The sequence below is a fragment of the Bos taurus genome, chromosome 3, assembly GCF_002263795.3.
Source record: "Bos taurus isolate L1 Dominette 01449 registration number 42190680 breed Hereford chromosome 3, ARS-UCD2.0, whole genome shotgun sequence".
NCBI classification, from domain to species: domain Eukaryota; kingdom Metazoa; phylum Chordata; class Mammalia; order Artiodactyla; family Bovidae; genus Bos; species Bos taurus.
This window is the reverse complement of record NC_037330.1, coordinates 73,820,733-73,845,134: the sequence shown is the minus strand read 5'-3', so window position 1 is coordinate 73,845,134 and position 24,402 is coordinate 73,820,733. Positions and strand designations below refer to the sequence as shown.

At 37.9% G+C, this 24,402-nt stretch overlaps 1 protein-coding gene across 1 annotated transcript in view; it reads right to left on the bottom strand.

The window, feature by feature from the left end:
• NEGR1 (neuronal growth regulator 1) overlaps window positions 1–24,402 on the bottom strand; it is a 1,034,996-nt gene that overhangs the window by 1,855 nt on the left and 1,008,739 nt on the right. The window lies entirely within an intron of this gene.

The window sequence follows — 24,402 nt, the reverse complement described above, 5'->3', positions numbered from 1 at the left end:
TGAGATGAAGCACATGTAGCACATTGCATTAGACTGGACATAAGTACTCAGCAAATATCAGCTAACATTTTTTATCTTATATGCATTGTAACTATTTCTAATAGTGGACAATATTCATTTATGTATATATTTAAAATTTTTTTATTGAGATATAGTTGAACTATAACAGTGTGTAAGTCTAAGGTGTACAACAGTGTAGATTTGATACACTTGTATATTGCAACATGATCACCACCATAGCGGTAGTTGACACTTCTATCATGTCACATAATCATTTTGGGGACTTCTCTGGTCATCTAGTGGTTAAGAATCCACCTTTCAGTGCAGGAAACATGGATTTGATCCCTGGTCCAGGAAGACTCCATATGCCACAGGGCAGCTAAACTCATGTGCCGCAGCTACTGACTCTGTTCTCTGGAGCCCTTGAGCCACAGCTACTGAAGCCCACGCGCCCCAGAGCCTGTGTTCCATAGCAAGAGAAGCCACTGCAATGAGAAGCCCACTCACTGCAACAAGAGAGTAGCCCCCGTTCACCACAACTAGAGGAAGCCTATGCGCAGCAACTAAGACCCAGCGAAGCCAAAAATAAGTAAACAAAAGCTTTTTAAAGTACTATCATAAAAATAAAGAATACTGTTATAAAAAAATGATCATTTTTGTGGTGGGAGCAGTTAAGATCTAGTCCTTAGCAACTTTGAAGGTTATATCACAGTATTATTGTCTACAGTTACTATGTTGTACATTAGATCTACAAAACTTATTTGTCTACTGATTGTAAGTTTATACCCTTATTCAACAATCTCTGCAATTTCCCCAGCTCCCAGCCTCTGGTAACACTAGTCTACTCTGTGCTTTTACACGTTCTGCTTGCTGTATTAGATTCCACATCTAAGTGATATTATATATATATATATGTATGTATTATATGGTTTGGTTTAGTCACTAAGTCTTTCTAACTCTTAAGAGCCCATGGACTGTACCTGCCAGGCTTCTCTGTTCCTAGGATTTTCCAGGCAAGAATACTGGAGTGGATTGCCATTTCCTTCTCCAGGAGATTTTCCAAACCCAGAGATTGAACCTGGGTCTCCTGCACTGCAGGCAGATTCTTTACTGGCTGAGATACTAGGGATAGGGCTTCCCCGGTATGTATGTATGTGTGTGTGTGTGTATTTATATATATATATAAATACACACACACATATTTGTGGGGCTTTTTTTATTGTCCAGATGCTATACTAAATGCTGAAAAAACAAAGAGATTTTCTCCTCCAAGACCTTTGTGTGTATGTGTGTGTGAGGAAAGATATCAAACAATTATAATACAGTCTTGGGAATATTAGAACTGCATGGGCAAACTGCAGTGACACAGAAAATTGTGTATTTAAAATTGCCTGGGCAAGGGGAAGATGATTTAACAGATAGTTTTACCAAAGGGGACCATCATCTGAGTAGAGAAAACAATATATTCAAAGGCATGAGGAAAGGCAAGATCACGGCATGTATTCTAGGCTCTAACAGTAGATTAGTGTTGCTGGACTGTGAAGTTTGAGACCTGGAGTGGAGAAAATTGAAACGGAACTCTAGGCAGATAGAATGAACTCAACTGTATTGAAAAAAATGTTTAGCTTTTTATGCTGAAGGAGAGTTTGAAGAATTTGGAGCTGTTGAATTGTATGACTATATTTATAGATTGGAAAGATCACAATCTTATACATAGAGAGAAACTCCTGTGGGTACTTGGCTAACAGTCATGTTGAATTTTCACTGAGAGATTGTACCTAGTGATTCACCAAGCTTGGTATACTGTGGGAGTCTACTTAACGGATTCCACTTTGTTTCACAAGAGGACTGTTGCCTCTTTGAATGTGCATTATGTTGTGTTCCAGAAACAATGTTGCAGGCATGTTCAGCTATGCTTGAGACTGGTTCTCATTTACCATAAGAATAATAATAGTAATAATAAAACAACTCCACCAACGTATTTTTAACTACCTCTTCTTAATGAAATCAGGATTTCAAGTACTGTTTTCTAGTAGGAAATGAATAATGTAATGAAAGAATATTGTTTCACCCCCAAATTCATAATTCAAATCTGGAAGCTCTTTTAGTCACACTGAGTTTGAATTGCCAGCAGCTAGTTTTTAATGGAACTTTCACCAATGCCTATATTTTCATGTTACAAGAGGAATAAATTGTGTTGTTTATAACTCTAAGAAATTAAAGGAGATAGAAGATGCCTTGACCCCTGCCAGTGGGGAGTTTTCCTAAAAATGCAATTGTTGATTCCATGTGAGTGAGATTCAAGGGCTAAAACTACTACACTTTAGTAAACAGGTAGCAAAATCAACTATTTGCTTTTTCTCTTTAAATGGCAGCCCACACCAGTATTGTTGCCTGGAAAATCCCAGGACCCAGGAGCCTCTTAGGCTATAGTCAGTCAGTGGGGTCACAAAGAGTCCGACAGGACTGAGCGACTTCACTTTCACTTTTACTTTGCATCACAAATGAGTTTTAAACAATGAGAAGATGAAGAAGCAAATAAGTCTATGGTTGAACAGATAGCTTTCAAGTTTTGATATGTAAGAAGTCTAATTTAAAACCATGAAACTACTTAAGTTACTTTCTCTTATTCAGGACTTAGAATGATGTTTTATTTTTTTAAACATAAATAAATATTTAATTGGCCTGTTACCTTCTCAGTGACATCTATTTCATAGTTGTTGCTACTGTTTTTTAGGAATATTGAGTGCAATAAAACCAGTATAATAATAAAGGACTAATAATTAGCAAAGCAAATAAAGTGATATCATAAATAAGAAACAGATCTTAAAAGCCAAGCACACAAATAAAAGATAATATTTTTATTATCATGACAAATTAAATAGCACATTAATTGAGTAGAGTAAAAAGGACTCTCAAAACTCTTTATTCATCCTTTAAAATGCATTTTGGGTCAATCTTTCCTGAATCCCCTTTCCTTTTTCAACAAGCTGAACAGATTGCCCTATTGTTTCATGAGGTCACAATACATATTCCTTTTAATAAAACTATCATTTGTGTGCATATCTATTTCTTTCACCAGACTATAAACTCTCCTAGGGAGTGTTTTGTTTATCTTACTATTTCCAGATACAAAGTCTGGTAAGTTCTGGTACACAGTGGGTACTCAAGAAATATCTATTGAATGAACTATTCAATTAAATAAATAAATAGATAGGTTAGAGTCTTCTCTGATAGCTCAGTTGGTAAAGAATCTGCTTGCAATGGAGGAGAACCCGGTTCAATTCCTGGGTTGGGAAAATCCGCTAGAGAAGGAATAGGCTACCCACTCCAGTATTCTTGGGCTTCCCTTGTGGCTCAGCTTGTAAAGAATCCACCTGCCATGTGGGAGACCTGGGTTCACTCCCTGGGTTGGGAAGATCCCCTGGAGAAAGGAAAGGCTAACCTGTCCAGTATTCTGGCCTGGAGAATTCCGTGGGTCACAAAGAGTTGGACATAACTGAGTGATGTTTCACTTTCACTTTCAAAAGGAATATATGTCTCTCCTACAAAATAAAATCTTTTTTTTTTTTTTTTTTTTTTGTGAAGCAAGCAAGCTACTTGTCTATAAGTTAGAGAATGTATCATATACTTTCATTCATTCAGCAAATATTTATTGAACTAGGTACTAAGGACTGTACTAAGTACTGGAAACACAACATATAATAATGTGGGTAAGTTGGCACAGTGATAAAATATCTATCTGCCTGCTAATGCAGGAAACACAGGAGATGCAGATTTGATCCCTGAGTCAGGAAGATGCCCTGGAGTAGTAAATGACAACCTATTCCAATATTCTAGCCTGGAGAATCCCATGGACAGAAGAGCCTAGGGGGGCTCCAATCCATGAGGTCATGTAGAGTTGGACATGACTGATTACTCATGTACATGTATATGTGATTCTTTTATTACTCAATTTCATCTATCTCCAAATATACCCTTTTTGTCATATTCTTTGTATGTGTATGCTCAGTCAATTCCGTCTGACTCTTTGTGACCCCATGGACTGTAGCCTACCAGGCTCCTCTGTCCATGGGGTTCTCTAGGCAGGAAAAAGCTGGCTTACAATTCAATATTCAAAAAACAAAGATCATGGCATCTAGTCCCATCACGACATTGCAAATAGATGGGAAAACAATGGAAACAGTGATAGACTTTATTTTCTTTGGCTTCAAAATCACTGCAGACAGTTGACTGCAGCCACGAAATTAAAAGACACTTGCTCCTTGGAAGGAAAGGTATGACAAACTTAGACAGCGTTTTAAAAAGCAGAGACATCACTTTGCCAGCAAAGGTCCATAAAGTCAAACCTACTGGTTTTCCAGTTGTCATGTATGGATGTGAAAGTTGGACCATAAAGAAGGCTGAGTGCCAAAGAAATGATGCTTTCAAACTGTGGTGTTGGAGAAGACTCTTGAGAGTCCCTTGGACTGCAAGGAGATCAAACCAGTCAATCCTTAAGGAAATCAGTCCTGAATATTCACTGGAAGGACTGATGCTGAAGCTGAAGCTTCAATACTTTGGCCACCCAACGCGAAGAGCCCACTCATTGGAAAAGACCCTGGTGCTGGGAAAGATTGAAGGCAGGAGGAGAAGGGGACGACAGAGGACAAGATGGTTGGATGGCATCACCTACTCAATGGATGTGAGTTTCAGCAAACCCCAGGAGACAGTAAAGAACAGGGAAGCCTGGCGAGCTGCAGTCCATGGGGCTGAATTGAGCAACTGAACAACAACAAGGGAGACAGATCATGAGGGAGATGATAGGGGAAAATCATGTATTAAACAAACTTTGTAGCATCATCCTCTTGCAGCAAAAGACAAAGAGTATAGTTGAACCTGGGCCCCCAGATATGGTCTTGAATTTGGAGACATCCATCTTTGCCTCTGTGATGGTCAGGTCTGTTGTATGTTCCCTGCCACGTTTTTAGTTGCCTTTGAGTATCATACTGCTACCCATCCTAAGTAACATTAGGAGGGAAATGGCATGTGATCACAGGTGTAGTTGGACTATAGTGAGAGTTTGTTTTCCTTCTGAGTGATATGAGAATCCACAACACAGTTACATGCAGAGGGACTAGCTGACATTTTAAAATATACCCTTGACTGTTCTGTGGACAGTAGATTGTACCAGCATAAGCAAGAGTAGGAGCCCACGTTAGTCCCAGACCTTCAGGGGTTTCCATTGCCTGTTGAGGAAAGCCAAAGTTGTGTGGCTCAGTATTCAGGGGTGTCTGATATTTGGTTCTAGTCAACTTATCCAGACTCATATACACTCAGCTTCAGGCACATAAGACATTTTTCTAAACAGTCTTCCCTGTCATTTGCACATACTATATCCTTAAGCCTAAAAGGCCTTACTTCCTATTCTCCTTAGCCACTTACCAAAGTCCTATTCTTCTGTAAAAATGTAAACTAAAACCTCCCTCATAAAGCCCACCTAATCTAATAACAATTTTTAATCTCCTATCTGATTTCATAAATACTTCCATTTTTACTTATGTGTGTGCTGAGTCACTTCAGTTGTGTCTGACTCTTTGCAACCCTATGGACTATAGCCCACCAGGCTCCTCCATCCACAGGATTCTCCAACCAAGAATACTGGAGTGAGTTGCCATTCCCTTCTACAGGAGATCTTCCCAACCCAGGGATTGAACTTGCTTCCCCTCTGTCTGCTGCATTGGCAGATATGTTCTTTACCTCTAGCACCACCTGGGAAGCCCTTTATGACAAGGGGGAATGTTCTATAACTTCATTATGCTTATAGACCAGTAGAAGAGAAATATACACATATCTTTCTACATATATATAATTTACTTTTATAATAAAGATATGTGTATCTTTCTCTTCTATTGTACTATAAGCATGATGAAATTATGGAACATTCCTCCTTGTCATGTGTGCATTTTTATCTTATACCAAATGTGTTTAAAAGGTGTATATTGGGGAAACATGGGGAAATATTCTTAAAAATATGATTTGTTTAATTTAATGCAACTTTGATAAAAAACCCTATTTCAATATTTATTGCTATGATGTCTTACTTTTAAGGCAAAGTGTAAAAGGAAGAAACTCTTCTGTTTTTCTCCTATATCTGTTTAATTGTCTTTGATTTCAAGGAGAAGAATAAGGAAAGGAGATATTTAAATCAAGAAAGAGAAGAGAAAGACAAGGGAAGGAAAAGGAAGAAGAAAAAAGGGTGAAGTTTTAAAATAGAGAGAATGGGAATACACAGCCCTTGAACAATGTGTTAGATGCTTTCAAGTTTGCCATTTTATTTAGGCAAAAGAAGAGAAAGAAGGAATGAAATGGCGTATATCAAGGGTGCTACTTTGGTGTCATTGAATAATCAAAATTTAAAACAAACAATAGAAAAGGCTTCCCACTTTCTTAGTAAAGCTAAAGACATTCTAGTTTTAAAATATAATGTGCATAATACATGGACTATAGATCCAGAGGACTTTGGTTCAAAGTCTAGCTCCACCTCTTTCTAACTAGAGTCACTTGGGCATGTTTCTTAGCTGTGCTTAGTTTAGCATCCTCATTAGCAAATAAGGACTGGTACTGATAGTATCTCAAAAGTGATTGTGAAGATTAAATGTGTTGATACACTTAAAACACCCAGTGCAACATCTAACACAGGATAAACACTCCTCAAGTATTATCTAAGCACTATCAATTTGCTCATTCATTTAGCAAGTTGAACATGTGCTATGTGTGAGGCATTCTCTGAATCCATGAACAAAACAGGAGTGGCTCCTGTCCCCATAGAGCTTTCTCTTTAGCTTGAGTTGTTTTCCATGGAATAAGGCTGTTTTACTTCATTCCTCACCTATACTTGGTTAAACCAATGTTTCTATGGTCTTACAAAGCTGTCCTCCATTTTATCTTATAAAAATATTTATTTTCTTTATTATCTTGACTTCTTTCAGAGGACTTGGATGCCAATTACTGCAAGATAATTGGCTGTTTCTTCTCTTTGCAGGCTCCTTGAAGGCAGAGAGTATGACCCTCTTCCGTTTCTTCTTTTCCTCTATCTTTTCTCAAGAGTAACAGTGTGACACATGTCCTTGGGCGTGGAGTCATGGCTCATCTAATGCCAAGCTTGGTGACAGAAAGGCTTTGAGGCATGAAGCAGAGTGTGTGGGCTATATGGAGGGTCCAGGCCTTTGGGATTTCTCCCAGTTGCCAACAGGATGATCCAATCTGGGCTTTAATACATATCTTACATCTTGTCTAATTATGATTATCACTCCCAATTACTTACAGCTGCTGCATATTATTTTCAGTCTTGGCAGTTTTCCCTTGTATTGCTCTAGTTTTTATTTTTAGGCAAAAGCAAATGTAACTGTGAAATATTTAGTTTGGTATAATACCAATTACTTGCCTAGGCAATTTCCTTAAATTACTGAAGCTTTAACTAAACTAACTTTGAGTCATATTTTTAAGATTCTTGTTGCAATCTTAGGTAGAGTTATTTAGCTACGTTAACTTTGCTTCCATAAGAAAAATCTGGCCTGAACTTGCATTTTACTGAAACCTTATACCTTAATGGAAAGTGATTGATTTACACCTAAATTAGATTTTTAAATAAAAGAGAGTGATTCAAAAGAGTGCATATTAGTTTACTGAGAAATTATGCAACACTGATTCAGTCTAAATATAGTACAACTCATACTGTGGGAGTAGTTTGCTTGAAATATTAGTTTAATCTTTTCTTTAGCAATATCCACCCCTTAACACCATCAGCAGGCGTCAGGGATAACACATCAGAAGCTCAGATCACACCCAGTTTTTTTACACCATTTAATTCTGCCTAAATACTGGGCAGCAATTTGGGGATGAGAGGAGCACTGAGATATGCTTTACAACCGGATGTACAACTTTTGATTACAGTGTCTGGATGAATCAGACAAGTCTCAGCATCAGCGACATCATCTAATTATTCCTTTCTGAGCTATTTCTCTCTTAGGCCCACACCCTAAGAGAGGATGTATTGCTTTAAAGACACAGCACAAAACGTGTCTTATCAGGAACCATGACTTATCTCACACCTACGGAACAGCTATCTCTGTGTGGGGGAGGACTTTGTGTCATTACAGCATGTTCCCATACTGGGACCCTCCAAAATCTTCTTCCTCCCTTAGGCTTGCTTGGACTTGAGTAATGCTTGAGAAGCATAGCTGTCATGCAGTAGGGCTACCAATGTAGACATTTTCAGATGTTTTTACTCAACATACCTTTTTTGTGCCATACACTGTTTCCTGAAATACAGAGAAATAAACATAGCATAATCCATTTTTCAAGCAGCTCTCAGTCCTGCACAGTAAGGCTTAATTTGTGAATTCTTACCACAGCAACCCACTCCAGTACTCTTGCCTGGAAAATCCCATGAACAGAGGAGCCTGGTAGGTTATGGTCCATGGGGTCGCAAAGAGTCGGACATGACTGAGCGACTTCACTTTACCGCAGCTAGGGCTTCCCAGATGGCTCAGACAGTGAAGAACCCATCTGCAATGCAGGAGACCCAGTTCCATCCCTGGGTCTGGAAGATCCCCTGGCAAAGGGGAATGACTACCCACTCCAGTATTCTTGCCTGGAGAATTCCATGGACAGAGGAGCCTGGTGGGCTATATGCATGGGGTTGTAAAGAGGCAGACATGACTAACACTTTCACTTTCATGTCACCATAGCTATAGCTCCACTCAGAGGAGAGAAAGACTTGGATAACTGACTTTGAATTCCTGTTAGTCAGCCTTTTTTATTTTCTTTAGAAGGAATCAGGCTAACAAGGGCACACTGATGCACTTTTTTTCAAATAAGAGACCTAAGGTTATAGATGGTGCAGCCATGAAATTAAAAGACGCTTACTCCTTGGAAGGAAAGTTATGTCCAACCTAGATAGCATATTGAAAAACAGAGACATTACTTTGCCAACAAAGGTCCATCTAGTCAAGACTATGGTTTTTCCAGTGGTCATGTATGGATGTGAGAGTTGGACTGTGAAGAAAGCTGAGTGCCGAAGAATTGATGCTTTTAAACTGTGGTGTTGGAGAAGACTCTTGAGAGTCCCTTGGACGGCAAGGAGATCTAACCAGTCCATTCTGAAGATCAGCCCTGGGATTTCTTTGGAAGGAATGATGCTAAAGCTGAAACTCCAGTACTTTGGCCACCTCATGCGAAGAGTTGACTCATTGGAAAAGACTGTGATGCTGGGAGGGATTGGGGGCAGGAGGAGAAGGGGACAACAGAGGATGAGATGGCTGGATGGCATCACTGACTTGATGGACATGAGTCTGATTGAACTCCGGGAGTTGGTGATGGACAGGGAGGCCTGGCGTGCTGTAATTCATGGGTCACAAAGAGTTGGACACGACTGAGTGACTAAACTGCACTGAACTGAAGGTTATAGAAAATCCGTATTTACATACATATCCTCATTGAGCTTCTCTAGTAGGAACTGAACTTCCCTTGTAGTTCAGTTGGCGAAGAATCTGCCAGCAATGCTGGAGACCTGGGTTTGATTCCTGAGCTAGTAGATCTCCTGCAGAAGAAAATGGCAAGCCATTCCAGTATTCTTGCCTAGAGAATCCCATGGACAGAGGAGCCTGGTGAGCTACAGTCCAAGGGGTCCCAAGAGTTGGATATGACTTAGCAACTAAACCACCACCTAACATTTAAAATTTTTTAGTTTTTCACTTGGTTAAAAACCAAATGCCTACCTTCAGGAAATTATAACATTTTTTACTAACCAAGCTTTCACAAGCATAAAAATATAAAATTATTTTCACAAAAAGTATTTCCATTTTGTGTTGTAAACAATGAGCAGAATGGCTAGAGAAATCACCCGATTCCTTTCTTTTTTCTGACTCGTGGAATTTCCCTGCCAGCTTGTTCTTAGCAACTGCTAAGCTCTTTCTCTGACAAACCACCGTTCTTGAATCCGTTTTTGCTTGCTAAATAGCGATTTTACCAACGTTCACAGTATACAATCCTGTTTACTCAGCATCAACCTACATTAGTAATTTTAAATATATGTTTGTCTCTGTATTACCTATATTCAGAAATCTGCCTATTTGTAGATAAATTTATTTTTCTGCAAATAGACACATGAAACTCTCCATTTGAGTGAAAGAGAGTAAGTAACCACCCAAATAGAAATAAATTCTGTCCCCGTTTTTCTGTCCTTCATAGTCATTGAAAAAATATTTCAGCCTGTATTGTTCATCATTATCTTCTGTGTTAGATATTTTTGTTTATTTTTAGCAAATCATCAGTGATGTACCTGAATCTAAAGTAGCTCCATTTTAAAAAGTCTGTTGCCAATAGAGGTAATTCTGTATAACCTGAAATGGTTCTTTGTACTTGGGCAAAGTCCAGTTATTCATTCCACATTGGTTTGCAAATGGGTTTCTTTATTGTCATTACATATTCTCTCTGTGTGTGGAAGTGTGTATATGTGTTTTCAAATCTGGTTTTGTTGTGTAAAATACATATGTAAACATAAAATACAAGCTGCCTTGACTCTAGAGTTTAGTTTGGCCCTTTAAAGCATCATCTAGCTGCAGAAAAAAGGTTCTACAGAAATAAAAATAGAAACCCAGCTGTGTTCTTAAGGTCACTAATAGTCATTACCATCAGCTGTATCATCAGTGTGACACTGCTAGTGTGGTAAAAAAAATGGGTGAAATTGCAAACTGGTAAACATTTTCACAAACTGAAGGAGTTTGTAAGACCAAATATGTGTGGCTATGTGGGTGTGAAATTATTTAAACTTTTATGTGTTTAAACTTAAAGATTTCATGATCAAAGTATCTTGTTTATTAAATTTTTTTCACTTTTTTGTTAGGAAGCTTATCCTAAATGGCTTCTTTTCTATTATTCTATAACATGGTTCTTTCAACAGTCAGGATAAAGAATTTCATAAGGTTAGATTACTTTTTCCATTTTTTTGGAATCTTCTATGTACCTTCCACTTTTTCTTAGCTTTTCAAATGCAATAAAGACCAATGATTATCTGGCCGTGTAGTTCTGATTTACTTAAATTGTTCCACTTGTTATGCTCCAGATTGACTTTCAGTTATTCTCAATGATTCTCTAATCATTGCCATTATATTTTGGCTACTTAAAAAACCTTAATAAAATCCAAATGCCTCTGTATGGAACTCAAAAGCCTCTGTAAACTTTCCCAAAGCTACCTTTCTAGTCCTATTGCTGGCTGCTCTCTGACATGGCAGGCACACTAGGCAGGAATGTTCTTTATTCTCAGGATATTGCTCAGGCCTTTGCTTCATTTGCAGATTTGTTCACACTCTGCCTTCATCTGGGATGGGCTTTTGCACCTCTACATGTTGAAATAGTACCCATCTTCCATTGGGCATCTCAAATGCATTTGGCTTACAAAGTTAGAATCTGTTGAAACTCTAGGGAATACTGGTATTTTGCAAACCTTCACTTCCATAGATGAAGAGATGAGGCTGGCAGAGATTGAATGGTGTGCTTAAGTTAGAGGCAAAAATAAGTCTAGAATTCAAGTATGCTGAATCTATGCTTCCATTCCCTTGTGGTATTATTGAATTGCTGAATTACTACCTAACTCTAGCTGGAATTCATCTGCCAGTTCCTCTTTTCTCTCATAGCCATTTGCTTTTATTATACTTTTTCACCCTTGTGTTCATCTCCTTAAACAGAGACTAAGTTTCTTAAAAACAGTGGTAATACTTAATTTACTTTTTATCACTCCCCGGATTTGATTAAGTGATTGGCACTGTCAAATATTTATTACAGAGAACTATAGATAATTTTAATTTCTGCAGCTGAATAAGGTTTTACTGTAAAGCTCAAGAACACTGTATGGAAGGTGATATCATCAAGCAATAATGCAGGATTTGGAAACATTGGCTACCATCAAAAAGGAAGGTTGGTTCTAGTTTAGAGAAATGAAGAATCATATATTCTTTGATGTCTTTGAAGACATCATACCATAAACATACATAGTTAAATACACACAGACACATACACATGCACACACACACTCCAAGAGAACTGTTAAAGAATCTCTCTTGTGACTTTTACTTGAATTTCTTAGTAAAGAAATGGAGAACATATTTGTAACCATCAAGCACATGAACTAGCTTAGCACCTCTGTGCCTCAGTTTTCTCCAGCTGAACAGAGGGGATAAAAGTGTCTTCCTTACAGTGTTGCCAACTAGGTAAAGTACTTAACTAGTGTAAATTTAATTGTTCATTAAATGGTAGCTTTTAAGATGCATTAGTATTTATACAAGACATACTGATGTAAGCCCCTACCTTGGCCCAAGAAGAAATACCTAGTTGTTGGAATGAGGTCATGTGTGCCTCAAAGTCCTGTACATTTGAAACAATAACAATCACACCAACAATACGCTCCTTCTATAGCACCTCTAAGGGTACAGATTAGAGAATTCACTGAATAGACTTCCCTGGTGGCTCAGATGGTAAAAGCATCTGCCTACAATGCAGGAGACCTGGGTTTGATCCCTGGGTTGGGAAGATCCCCTGGAGAAGGAAATGGCAGCCCATTCCAGTATTGTTGCCTGGAAAATCTCATGGACAGAGGAGCCTAGCAGGCTACAGTCCATGGGGTCGCAAAGGGTTGGACACGACTGAGCAACTTCACCTTCACTTCACTTTCACAGACAATGCTTGAGTACCTATAAATACTTATTGAGCACTCTCACTGACTCAATGGACATGAGTTTGAGTAAGCTCCAGAAGTTGGTGATGGACAGGGAAGCCTGGCATGCTGTAGTCCATGGGGTCACAAAGAGTTGGACATGACTGAGCAACTGAACTGATTGAACTGAGCACTTACTGTGCTCAATGTACTATTCTGCATGCTGGGTCACAATTGTCATATATAATTCCTCATAGTCTGCTAAGTAGATCACAATACTCTGAACTAACTGTACCCTTGAACCCCTTGGGCTGCAATCCTTATACTTGGCATCACCTTCTTCCACTTCCTTTCAGTTTTCCAGCCTCTGTATGACACACCTTTCCTTCTCTTTAAGAACCCAGTTCCAGGTTACCTCTTTGATAATGTACTTGACCTTTTAACCATTACTTGCTTCCTCTCTTGAGACCTCTAAATCCTCTTTCCTGACCTTGCTCACAGATTCGCCTCATCACCTAGACTGGGTTCCTAAATAACAAGGATCATGTTTTATTCATATTTCTTTACTTCTTTTTTTTTCCTTCCACAGTGACTAACAGCGACCTCATCTAATAAGGACTTAATAAATAATTGTTCTTTTTATCTCCACATGACATAAATTTGCACAGTATATTTGTTTCACTCACCTTTTGTGTCTTGCCCTATATCTTCTCATTACCTTTTACTTTAGCTGGTGATATGAAGATGATCCCACCCTAATGGCAGAAGGCCAAGAAGAACTAAAAAGCCCCTTACTGAAGGTGAAAGAGATGAATGAAATAGCTGGCTTAAAAGTCAACATTCATTTTACTCTTTTCATACATCCCCCCCAGCCTCCTTCTGTGACCATCAGTTTGTTCTCTATGTCTGTTTATCCACTGCTGCCCTGAAATTAAATTCACCCATACCATCTTTTTAGATTCCATATATATGCATCAGTATAAGATATGTATATTACTACTTCTGATTTCACTCTGTATAATAGGCTCTAGGTTCTTATTGATGTATGACAGAAAACCGCAAAATTCCGTAAAGCAATTATCCTTCAAATAAAAAAAAATAAAGAAAAAAGTCAACATTCAAAAAACTAAGATCATGGCATCTGTTCCCATAACTTCATGGGAAATGGGGAAAAAATGGAAACAGTGGCAGATTTTATTTTCTTAGGCTCCAAAATCACTGAAGATGGTGACTGCAGCCATGAAATTAAAAGACACTTGCTCTTTGGAAGAAAAGCTATGATAAACCTAGACAGTGTATTAAAAATCAGAGACATCACTTTGCCAACAAAGGTCCGTATAGTTAAAGCTATGGTTTTTCCAGTAGTCATGTATTGATGTGAGAGTTGGGCCATAAAAAAGGCTAAGAACTGAAGAACAGATGCCTTTGAACTGTGGTGCTGGAGAAGACTCTTGAAAGTCCTTTGAACAGCAAGTAGATCAAACCAGTAAATCCCAAAGGAAATCAGTCCTTAATATTCATTGGAAGGACTGATGCTGAAGCTGAAGCTCTGATACTTTGGTCACCTGATGCAAAGAGCTGATTCATTGGAAAATACCCTGATGCTGGGAATGATTAATGGCAGGAGGGAAGAGGTAGCAACAGAGGATGAGATGTTTGGATGGCAGCACTGACTCATTGGCTGTGCTGCTGCTGCTAAGTCGCATCAGTTGTGTCTGACTCTGTGTGACCTCATGGACCGTAGCCTACCAGGCTCCTCCGTCCATGGGATTCTCCAGGCAAGAGAGCTGGAGTGGGTTGCCATTGCCTTCTCCGCAATAGCCATGAGACTGAGCAAACTCCAGGAGACAGTGAAAGACAGGGAAGCCTAGTGTGCTGCAGTCCATGGGGTTGTGAAAAGTCAAATACGACTTTGCAACTGAACAACAGCAGCCCTGGCATAATCACTTAAAGTCATCTGCTCATTTTGTCAGTCCCCAGACCAAGATAACACTTCTGTAAAGAAGAGAAGAGTAACTTCTGTACAACTTATTAATACTGTACTTTATATTCCCCCACAGTGCATTGTGCTTTGCACATGGTAGATATTCAATAAATTAATTTTGGAAAAATAAGTTGATTGAAAATAAACAATTATCCTATCTCTTTGCTTCCACTTTTCTTAGCTCATGGTAGTTCAGCTGTACCACTTTTATGAGGCTGGCAATAATTATATTATTAGGTACATATCCTGAAAATGAAAAAGTAGTCTTAAGATCTTAATTAAGTCTGATTTTTTTTCTCATAGATTTTATCCTAAGAACATTATACCCACTGTTTTTACACTACCATCATTTGGGTTTCTGCTACACTGGCAACAATACCTAATGAAAGTTCTGTCTCCCATTGTATTTCATAAATATTTTAAAGCACTCATTGTATGTATATTTTTATTATGACTTTAACTATAAAATATTCCTCTACCTACAACATCAAAATGCTCTTTTCTTGAGTCTTCAGCTTGTCTTACATTTTCTGCCTAAGGTGATCCAAGTTCTAAAATGGAAAAATGGGATGTATACAATTGCTATGGAAGGAAATTAAGGACAGACTCACAAAAAAAAAACACAAAAAACATGCTAGGTAATTCTCGTCCAATGGATGATCCACCAAAGTATGAAAAGAAAAAAAGAAGAATGCATTTGCATAGTGATTCAGCAATGAACATATACTGCAAAATGAATTCATATTGATTCTTAGTTCAGTTCAGTCTCTCAGTTGTGTTCAACTCTTTGTGACCCCATGAACCGCAGCACGCCAGGCCTCCCTGTCCATCACAAACTCCCAGAGTCCACCCAAACCCATGTCCATTGAGTCAGTGATGCCATCCAACCATCTCATCATCTGTCATCCCCTTCTCCTCCTGCCCTCAATCTTTCCCAGCATCAGGGTCTTTTTCAATGAGTCAGCTCTTCGCATCAGATGGCCAAAGTATTGGAGTTTCAGCTTCAACATCAGTCCTTTCAATGAACACCCTGGACTGGTCTCCCTTAGGATGGACTGGTTGGATCTCCTCGCAGTCCAAGGGACTCTCAAGAGTTTTCTCCAACACCACAGTTCAAAAGCATCAATTCTTTGGTGCTCAGCTTTCTCACCATCCAACTCTCACATCCATACATGACCACTGGAAAAACCACAGTCTTTTTTTTTTTTTTTTTCACAGTCTTGACTAGGTGGACCTTTGTTGGAAAAGTAACGTCTCTGCTTTTGAATATGCTATCTAGGTTGGTCATAACTTTCCTTCCAAGGAGTAAGCGTCTTTTAATTTCATGGCTGCAATCACCATCTGCAGTGATTTTGGAGCCCCCAAAAATAAAGTCTGACACTGTTTCCACTGTTTCCCCTTCTATCTACCATGAAGTGATGGGACCGGATGCCATGATCTTCATTTTCTGAATATTGAGCTTAAGCCAACTTTTTCACTATCCTCTTTCACTCTCATCAAGAGGCAATTTAGTTCCTCTTCACTTTCTGCCATAAGCGTGGTGTCATCTGCATATCTGAGGTGATTGAGATTTCTCCCGGCAATCTTGATTTCAGCTTGTGCTTCCTCCAGCCCAGTGTTTCTCATGATGTACTCTGCATATAAGTTAAATAAGCAGGGTGACAATATACAGCCTTGACATATTCCTTTTCCTATTTGGAACCAGTCCGTTGTTCCATGTCCAGTTCTAACTGTTGCTTCCTGACCTGCATATAGGTTTCTCAAGAGGCAGGTCAGGTGGTCTGGTATTCCCATCTCTTTCAGAATTTTCCACAGTTGATTGTGATCCACACAGTCAAAGGCTTTGGCATAGTCAATAAAGCAGAAATAGATGTTTTTCTGGAACTCTTGCTTTTTCGATGATCCAACAAATGTTGGCAATTTGATCTCTGGTTCCTCTGCCTTTTCTAAAACCAGCTTGAACATCTGGAAGTTCATGGTTCATGTATTGTTGAAGCCTGGCTTGGAGAATTTTGAGCATTAGTTGGCTCAGATGGTAAAGCATCTGTGTACAATGTGGGAGACCCAGGTTCGAGCCCTGGGTTGGGAAGATCCCCTGGAGAAGGAAATGGCAATCCACTCCAGTACTATTGCCTGGAAAATTCCATGGACAGAGGAGCCTGGTAGGCTACAGTCTATGGCGTCGCAAAGAGTTGGACACGACTGAGCGACTTCATTTTACTAGCATGTGAGATGAGTGCAATTGTGAGGTAGTTTGAGCATTCTTTGGCATTGCCTTTCTTTGGGATTGGAATGAAAACTGACCTTTTCCAGTCCACTGCTGAGTTTTCCATATTTTCCAGCATATTGAGTGCAACACTTTCATAGCATCATCTTTCAGGATTTGAAATAGCTCAGCTGGAATCCCATCACCTCCACTAGCTTTGTTTGTAGTGATGCCTCCTAAGGCCCATTTGACTTCACATTCCAGGATGTCTGGCTTTAGGTAGGTGATCACACCATCATGATTATCTGGGTCGTGAAGATCTTTTTTGTACAGTTCTTCTGTGTATTCTTGCCACCTCTTCTTAATATCTTTTGCTTCTGTCAGGTCCATACCATTTCTGTCCTTTATTGAGCCCATTTTTTGCATGAAATGTTCCCTTGGTGTCTCTAATTTTCTTGAGGAGATCTCTAGTCTTTCCCATTCTGTTGTTTTCCTCTATTTCTTTGCATTGATCACTGAGGAAGGCTTTCTTATCTCTCCTTGCTATTCTTTGGAACTCTGCATTCAAATGTGTATCTTTCCTTTTCCCCTTTGCTTTTCACTTCCCTTCTTTTCACAGCTATTTGTAAGGCCTCCTCAGACAGCCATTTTGCTTTTTTGCATTTCTTTTTCTTGGGGATGGTCTTGATTCCTGTCTCCTGTATAATGTCATGAACCTCATTCCATAGTTCATCAGGCACTCTGTCTATCAGATCTAGTCCCTTAAATCTATTTCTCACTCCCACTGTATAAGGGATTTGATTTAGGTCATACCTGAATGGTCTAGTGTTTTTCTCCACTTTCTTCAATTTCAGTCTGAATTTGGCAATGAGTTCATGATCCGAGCCGCAGTCAGCTCCTGTTCTTGTTTTTCTCCTGTTCTTGTATAGAGCTTCTCCATTTTGGCTGCAAATAATATAATCAATCTGATTTCAGTGTCAACCATCTTGTGATGTCCATGTGTAGAATCTTCTCTTTGTTGTTGGAAGAGGGTGTTTGCTATGACCAGTGTGTTCTCTTGGCAGAACTCTATTATCCTTTGCCCTGCTTCATTCTGTACTCCAAGGCCAAATTTGCCTGTTACTCCAGGTGTTTCTTGACTTCCTACTTTTGCATTCCAGTCCCCTATAATGAAAAGAACATCTTTTTTGAGTGTTAGTTCTAGAAGCTCTTGTAGGTCTTCATAAAACTGTTCAACTTCAACTTCTTCAGCATTACTGGTTGGGGCATAGACTTGAATTACCGTGATTGAATGGTTTGCCTTGGAAACGAACAGAGATCAATCATTCTGCCGTTTTAGAAACTGCATCCAAGTACTGCATTTCAGACTCTTTTGTTGACTGTGATGGCTACTCCATTTCTTCTAAGGAGTTCCTGCTCATAGTAGTAGATATAATGGTCATCTGAGTTAAATTCACGTATTCCAGTCCATCTTCGTTCACTGATTCCTAGAATGTCAATGTTCACTCTTGTCATCTCCTGTTTGACCACTTCCAATTTGCCTTGATTCATGGACATAACATTCCAGGTTCCTATGCAATATTGCTCTTTACAGCATCGAATCTTGCTTCTATCACCAGTCCCATTCACAACTGGGTGTTGTTTTTGCTTTGGCTCTATCCCTTCGATCTTTCTAGAGTTATTTCTCCACTGATCTCCAGTAGCATATTGGGCACCTACTGACCTCGGGAGTTCATCTTTCAGTGTCCTATCTTTTTGCCTTTTCATACTGTTCATGGGGTTCTCAAGCTAGAATATTGATTTTAAAGAATGATTAGTGATTTTTTTCTAAAAATAAAGAAAATATGCTGATCATAATTTCTCTGGACACTAATCAGATTTTTTTTTTAAAGGGTGGGAAGTTTTGCTAACTAAAACATCAGAACACCTCACCTCTGCCTCACTTTTTAGATATTGCATATTAGCCACTTACTGTTTGAAAGGATTTTTGACTGAAACTGAAATAAGGCTTCCTGGAACTGTATTGATAAGTTTTGCAGGCTATTGTTTATTGCTGATAAGTTTATATCCACCGTTCCTTTGACCACAGACAACTAGTTGAAGTCTTGTTATTTCTTAAGACAAAGCCTTTACTTAAGAGATTCTTCAAATTTATGAGTATTTTCAAGTCTCTTTAACATAAATATATATACTTAAACCTCAAACTGGAAAATTAATCTTAGATATGTCAGAAAATGAATAATTTAGGAATAAATAACCTTTAGAAGAGTAGTCATATTATTTATTCAACAAATGCTTATTTAGCACCTCCTCTGTGATAGTCATTGTGCTCAGTTGTTGAATATACAAAGATGAAGAAGATTTAATCCTAGGCTCTGAGGAATTTAAAGTCAAGTAGAAACAAAATATTCTACTTTAAAAGAAAAAGGATAATTTTCACCAAATCAGATATTATCAGAATCCCAGGGTCAAAAGAACTTAGGGACTCTATTAGCTTTTGCCAAAGTATAATCAAATCAGAAAATCTAGTTACAGAAAGACATTTTAGGGTTATGCCACTTTAAAGCCAGAAGAATCTGAGGCCTAGAGAGGAAAGAGCTACACAGAGAATTAACACAAGTCTCTAGATACTGAGTTAGGTGTCCTTTCCAGAACATTGCACTGCCCACATTTATTTATTTAGTATATTGTTTCAGGCTTTTGTAACTCTCATTTGATTATTAATATTGAATGTATCAAATACAACCTTAAAATGTTTCTAAATAAAATATGATAAAATAATTTTATAGTCTAGTAAATTATACAAAAGTTACACACCACTTTAGTCATGTCAACCACTAAGATGCAGAATGAGTTTGTTCTACACATGTGTTAACAATGATACAATTATTTTGAAATATTAAGTGTTTGATATAATTTCCAAGATCTGTAGTCAACATATGCTTTATTTGCATCTCTCATTATATGCTCAACTTAGACTTCTTTTTTTTCATCCATCAAGCATGTGAAGTTCATAGTATTTCTCTTCTGCTTTTTTCTTTTGCCTTGAATTAACATATTTTATTGGCAAAAACAATCACTTTGCCAAATCTAACTTCAAATTGGGTGCAGTCTTCCCAAGCTCTCAGAAGAAAGATAATCAAAATACTTGATTATTAAAATATTCAATAATTAAAATATTTCCTAATGATTACAGCAGTGCACCCTTATGGTCAACAAATATTTGGTTCATTCTTCTTATCCCATGCTAAATATTCCAACTCTTCCTATAAACTGTTATTAGTCAAAAGTGATAAATTTCCCATGCATCCTTCTTTTTTACCCCAGTTTTACTGAGAAATAATTGATATATATCACTGTATACATTTAAGATCTACACCATGATGGTTTGATTTACGTATATTGTAAAATGATTACCACTGTATGTTTCAGCAAACATCCATCTTCTCATACAGATACAATAAAAAGAAAAGAATAAAAGAATCATGGGGGGGGGGAACGTGTCCTTATAATAAGAATTCTTAGGATTGACTCTCAACCACTTTCATATATATCATACAGCAGAATTAGCTACAGTCATCATGTTGTACATTATACCTCTAGCACTTATCTTATAACTGACCACCCTTTTCCAATTCCTCTTTTCCTCACCCTCTCTTTTTCTATGAGTTTAGTTTTATTCTTTCTTTCTTCTTCTTTTTTTTTTTTTTAAGATTCCTCGTATAAGTGAGATCATAGTGTTCACATTCCTCTGACTTATTTCACTTAGTATAATGCCTCCAAGGTCCATCCATGTTGTCACAAATGATAAGATTTACTCATTTTTAAAGTTTGAATGGCATTTTATATGTATGAATATACACCACACCTTCTTTATTTGAACACTTAGACTGTCCCCATGTCTCGGCTGTTGTAAATGATGCTGCTGTGAACATGGGGATGTAGATATCTTTTTGAGTTAGTGTTCTCATTACTTTGGATTTATTCCCAGAAGTGGAATTTCTGGGTCATATGGTCATCCTATTTTTAAGTTTTGAGGCTCTTGCATAGTGACTGTTACCAAATTATAATCCCAATAACAGTATACAAGGATTTCCTTTCCTCCACATCCATGCTAGCATCTGTTATCTCATCTTTTTGATGATTGTCTACCAGGTATAAGGTGATATATCATTGTGGTTCAAATTTACATTTCTCTGATGACTAGTGACATTGAGCATTTTTCATGTACTTCTTGGCCTTTCAAATATCTTCTTTGGAGAAATGTCTTTTCAAGTCCTTTTTAAAGTGGATTATTTATGAAGTATGCACCACTATTACCATATTGAAGAATCTAACTCTTATTATATATTTACCATTTCCAGTGAGATTTACACTAACTTTTTGTGTTTTTATGATGTTAATTAATGTTCTTTTACTTCCACTCAAAGAATTCCCTTTAGCATTTCTAGCGAAACAGGTCTAGTGGTAATAAACTCTCTCAGGTTTTGCTTGTTCAGAAAAGTCTTTATCCTTCCCTCATTTATGAAGCACAGCTTCACTAGGTACAGATTTCTTGGTTGACAGTTATTTTCTTTCAATATTTTGAATATGTTATCCTAGTCTCTCCTGGTCTGAAAATTTCTAAGATATCTGCCAATAATATTATCCCATAATATTTTATGTAATTTCTTTTCCCTTGTATACAATTTCTCTCTTTCCTCATGTTTCTCTTAAAGTCTTTACATTGTCTTTGACTTCTGAAAATTTAATTACACCTGCTGCTGCTGCTGCTAAGTCGCTTCAGTCGTGTCCGACTCTGTGCGACCCCATAGACAGCAGCCCACCAGGCTCCCCCGTCCCTTGGGATTCTCCAGGCAAGAACACTGGAGTGGGTTGCCATTTCCTTCTCCAATTATACCTAGTGCAGCTCAATTTGGGTTCAACAGATTAATATTTGGGATACTTTAGGCTTCATGGATCTGGGTCCATTTTTCTTTCCATGTTTGGGAAGTTTTCAGCCGTCATTGCTTTAAGTATACATTCCTGTCCCTTTCTCTTTCTCTTCTCTTTCTGGATTTCCCATAATGTGAATATTGTTTCTTTTCACTGTGTCTCATAGTTCCTGTAGGCTTCCTTCACTATTTTCTTCATTCTTTTTCTTCTTTTTCTTCCTTTGAATAATTAATTTCCAATATCCTATTCCCTAGGCTGCTGATTCTTTCCTCTGCATGGTTGGGTCTACTTTTGATACTCTATATTGAATTCTTCAGTTCAGCTATTTCATCTTTCTACTCCAAGATATCTATTTTTATGTTTGTTTTGATATTTCCTTGTCAAACTTATTTTGTTCATGCATTGTTTTTCTAATTTTGTTCTGCTTTCTGTCTGTGTTTTCTTACAGTTCACTTAACTCCCCTAAGAGGATTATTCTGAATCCCAAATTATTTGGAGCTTTATTAGCTGCCTTTAGTGTTGTTTTATTTAACTGGATTTTTCCTGATTCTTGATTTCTTACATTAGTGTCTGTGACTCTGAGTAATGGAGTTATTCTTCACACTTTATAGATTTGGCAGGGACAGTTTTTTACCAATTAGCTTTTCTGGGTTTCTAGATGTGTCTGCTGTTAATGTCTTTGAACACGTGGGTTCTGCTTTTCAGGTTTATTTTGGGTGAGACAACCCTCTGAACTTTGAGGATGGGGGTTGTGGAGTGTACCACTGGTTGGGAACATATAGATAGGATTGCTGGCTTGGTCCCCTACCCAAGAGATGCTGTAGGATGGGCTATGAGGTTGCCTGACTAGATAGTCAGAACTGGGTACTATATTTAGTAATAGATGGGGCTATGAATTAGCTCTTCTGTTCTGGCTAGTACAACTTATGGTTTGGGGGACCTGAATCAAGACTAAATGTGCACTCAATTCCCTGGGCAAGTGAGGCCATCTGTTTTGCTCTGCATACAGGGGAAGTCATGGGTTGTGCTATCTGTTCAAGTGTCACTGTACATAGGATTCTATGTATGGTTGGGTGGACTCTAGCTTTGGATTCTGTGTGGAATATGTGTGCTCTGGTTAGCTTCTCTAGTCAGGCAGGTGGAAAGCTGTCTTCAGTGATAAGCAGGTTATATTTCCTGCCAAGCTCAGCAAGAAAAGCAGTTCTAAAACCAGTAAGCTCGTTGTTGTCTTAACTGGAGCTGAGCTGACCCCCAACCCCAAGTTGCCTGGCTGGTCAGGGCCACTGGTTTTGCTCTGCAAACTGCTGGCTCTGCCTGCCATTTTCTTGGCTTGAACGCTGCCAGGCTACACAGCTTTCAGGTGTTTTCGCCAGCCCTTCTGGTCAGACATAGCCAAAGACACAGTGGGTGTGGCTATATCTAGATTATGTCTTCATTCATCAGATTCTCAAAGATACACATAAAATCAGAAAATTATTCAGAACATCTTTGCATAAAATGCAGGGATTTGGGTTGTTTCTTCAAATGAAAGACCAGCTTCAGTTTCTTATTTGTGCTTGGAGTCAGGACTAGGAAACTTGAAAAACTGAAAAGGGGTTAAAGTAACAGTAGATTATTAGACAGTAAAACTTAATTTAAAAACAGTTAATATGTTAATTTGATTTTATTGCAATAACATTTCTCTACCTTCCTAGTATACCAATAGTTAAGAGTAATTGCTAAAGAAATCAGAAAGACACATTTTAAAAATGCCTGTGCTCTAATATACACTTTCCATTCCACAGTAAATATAATTATGATCACAATTAATGAGAAAATTTAGCATCATTCTAATGGTCAAAATGAATTTCTAAAATTCCCTGTAAGTTTATGTGTAGGACTTAAAAAAAGCAACCATAAAGTCATTTCCTTTCCTGTGTGTATTTAGAAACATGTCTTATTAGAATAAAGTTTGGGCTACCTAATTGCACTTGGGTGTGTGTTTTTTTTTTAATCTTAAAATTTAAAAGACAGATGATTATTTTCTCCATCAAAAAGAGAAAAGATATTAAATGTTAATCTCTCATCATTACACTTTTTCCTGAAGATAAAGAGATATAAAAGAACACAATAATCACTGTGCATGTTCCTACTAATCTTAACAGAATCTCCTCCTGTATTAAACTATTTCTTGTCTATCCTATTTAAACTGTTCTTCTGATATGCTTCACATTTGACCAATATGATCCTTTGTTAATGTTTAAGCATTATGGCAGCTACCAGCTTAAAAAGAATAATAGAGCAACTTTTCCCACGTGTGTGAATCAGGAACAAGAAACTCACCAACAATACAAATAGAGTTTTTCATTAAGCAGCATGCCTGTTTATTACAGAGCAACAATAATAAAATTTTTGGATTTCAATTTAACATTGAAAACAAATCCCAATTCCCCATCTCTTTGATGCAGCTGGCTGCACTATGCATAATGTCTGATATACAATGGTGGTGTCTATTATTACAGATCTGGCTTATCTGTGTATTGAAAGCTTCATTCAAATTTCTGTGGTTAAGAATGTTCAATGAAATGCACAAATTGGCTAGTT